The sequence below is a fragment of the Myotis davidii genome, unplaced genomic scaffold, assembly GCF_000327345.1.
Source record: "Myotis davidii unplaced genomic scaffold, ASM32734v1 scaffold217, whole genome shotgun sequence".
NCBI classification, from domain to species: Eukaryota; Metazoa; Chordata; class Mammalia; order Chiroptera; family Vespertilionidae; genus Myotis; species Myotis davidii.
Genome location: NW_006290034.1, coordinates 4,831,440 through 4,834,544, shown reverse-complemented (window position 1 = coordinate 4,834,544; position 3,105 = coordinate 4,831,440).

Here is a 3,105-nt window from a genome sequence, read left to right as displayed (position 1 = left end):
GTGGGCACGCCTTGGCTGGGAGGAGGGGGAGCTGGGGAGCTGGAGGCGAGGGCAGCCCCGCGAGGCCGGGTTTGGCCGTCCTCACATCGGTAGTCAGCGGGAGCGGCCTTTGGAGATCTGGACGCGGGTCCGAGGGAAGGTGGCGACTGAATTGGGGACGGGGTGGAGCCTGGGCGGGGGGCGCCTGCCCGGAGACGCGGGAGGCTGTCACGCTGGCTCTCGGGGCTCATCTGGTTCCCTGTATTGGAGAGAGGGGCTGGGGCTGCGGCTCTGGGGCCAGGCCTTGGCCGAAGAGCCGGCGGCGGGGGCCGGCAGCGGCGGCGTTTGACCAGCATCTGATTTTTTTATTCTCTGAACCCAGACCCCCTCACCAACCCGCGTGCAGTCTGAGCCGAGCTTTTTTTTTTTTTTTTTTTTTTTTTTTGGCAACTTGCTTCCCTGCATAATGAAGGAGAAGCCTTTGTTCCACCCAGATTCATAGGTTGTGATCCTAACACTTCCCTCCCTTTGTTGTAGACTTCATAGAATACTTCGAGAAGTTCATGGCACAGACATGAGCCTGTAGTTCTTAATGCGCTAGAAAATGTTTTTTCACGGTAAATCCAAGTAGATATATTTTTTTTTTTGTCTCCAGTGTTGGCATGTGTTTGCATTGAAATTTTACTAGAGAGAAGCAATGCCTAAGGGCCCATTTCCCTTTATATGGCATATTCTCGAGGCCTCATTTAGAAGGAAGCTGTAATGAACCGTAGGCTTTAGGGGGTAGATTGCTTCCACACAGAAAAGAAAAAATACAGGAATGGAAAAGACAAGAAATTACGCAGAACAGTATACTGTTAGCTTTAAAAGAACACCTTGAATTTAGATGCCATTATATGTGATTTTTAAATTTTTTTCAATTACAGTTGACATACCGTATCATATCAGTTTCAGGTATACTAATTATGTAATTTTTGTGTGAAGGGGTTTTAAACTGTTTATCTCCCACCCTCCACCTTCCCTGTTCTGTCCCCCCCCCCTTTTTTTTAAAGCCAGTAATAGGAATGTATCAGAGAATAGGGGTATTACCCTGTGTTCCACTCACATAATGTGTTCAGCCTCTTCTGTTTGTGAAATGGAATTTATCAACTGCTTACTGAATGGACAGCTTGATATACGCTGAAGGAGAAACACTTCAAAATAAGTATGAAAAGATGCAGGTTTCCTTAGTAGATCAGTAAGCTGGAAGTCAGACAGCCAGGATTTAAGTTTCCCTCTGCTGCTGATTACAATCTTGGAAGAGCTACTTACCCTCCTGTTGACTCTGATTTCTAGATCTGTAAAATGGGGATAATACCCGCTAGTGTTTTAGTCTGGAAATAGGCTCTGAAGTTGAACGAAATAATGTATTTGAACGCACTCTGGAAAAATGGAAGGCACCTACGATGACCTTCTCATAGGGTGGCGCATTGGCAAGGATCGTTACAGTTCTCTGCTTGATCCATTTAGCATTTTCAGGTCCAGGGCCTTCTTTCTTACAGTGGCCTTAACAGGCTCCTGGGAACTGTGGAGGTGCAGTTGTACTCCCCGCAGAGGTCCTGGATTACTGTGCCGACATGGAGGAAAGGGTGTTTCCTCCCTATATGTGGGTCAGGGATGCGTTCCTGCTTTCAGTAGGAGGTTCTCATATTTAGCAAATAAGGCTGTGGCAGATATCTGTGACTTGAGTTTCATTTGGTATTAAACAACCCTCCGTGTGGGTCATTGGTTCTTGACTTAGAGAGAAATGGTTTACTGTGTCCTGCTTGACCTGTGCTTTTCAAACAGGAGTATTTGCAGTGTTAGAGACTAGCTGTGACGTGTATGAGTGTGATAAATCCGTGGCCAGGTAACATGGCACATACTTGATGGAGTTATCAATTTCACTTGAAGACTTGGATACAATATATTGTTGTGTGTTTTTTTTTAAGTAACAGCATTATTGCCATAATATATTTTTAAAATCCTCACCCAAGGACGTGTAGAGAGAGGAAGAGGAGGGGGACATTGATGTGAGAGAGAAACAGATCTGGGATCAATCTGGCAACCCTTTGGCGCACAGGATAATGCTCAACCAAAGCCACTCTGGCTGGGCAAAATATATTGTTTTTATGTTAAAAAAAAGATAATACGGATAATTTCTCACTAATTTCTAAGGTAAAGTTCAAATGCTTCAAAAAATTTTCATGCTTAAGGGATCTCTGAAGATGTGTTCAGTTTCTTCAGCCCTTATGGAGAACAATTTACGAAGCATTGCTTTAGACTTACTCAGCTAGTGAATGGTTAATCACTACATAGCACAGGAAGGAAGTTGAATTCCAATTTCTAAAACTTTGATTGGCATTAGGCTCAAGATTTCTTGAATCATCTTTATGTCTTCTTCTTCTTGTTTTTGTTTTTGTTTTGTTTTAATTCTTTATTGTTTAAAGTATCACATATGAATCCTTTTCCCCCATTGACCTCTCCCCGCTCGTTCCCACCCCTCTGTCTTCTTGTTTTTACCCCTGCAAATGTCACAGTGTTGTAGTGGAAAGGTCACAAGATTATGATCAGATAGACCCTGTTGGTCCATTCTTGCTGCTGTACTTTCCGCTGTGTGTCCTTAGACAAGTACCTAATGTTTCTGAGCACTAATGTGATCATCTGTAAAATGAAATGATAGAATTGCAAGAATTACATAGATAATATAGGGGAGTACTTAGCACAGGGCCTGACATAGCAGATGCACAATAAATGTTAGTACCCTTTCCCTTCCCATCTCTGCATCTCAGGATACTAACAATCCTTCAAACCCATTCTTAGCAGGAGACCATTATGTTTCATTTGTAATTCTTTAATGGTACTCTTTGTATTTTTGTTGTTTAGTTGTGTTCATTGTATAGTGCCTACATTATGGGAAGTGTTAGTTTCACTGTATACGGTGGCTGACCAGACCATACCTGGTATATTGTGTTCAATTTGAGGTGTTTTTAAAAAATAAATTTTTATTGATTTTTTACAGAAAGCGAGAGGGAGAGAGGGAGAGAAACATCAGTGATGAAAGATAATCATTAACTGGCTGCCTCCTGAAAGCCCCACAACCAGGGA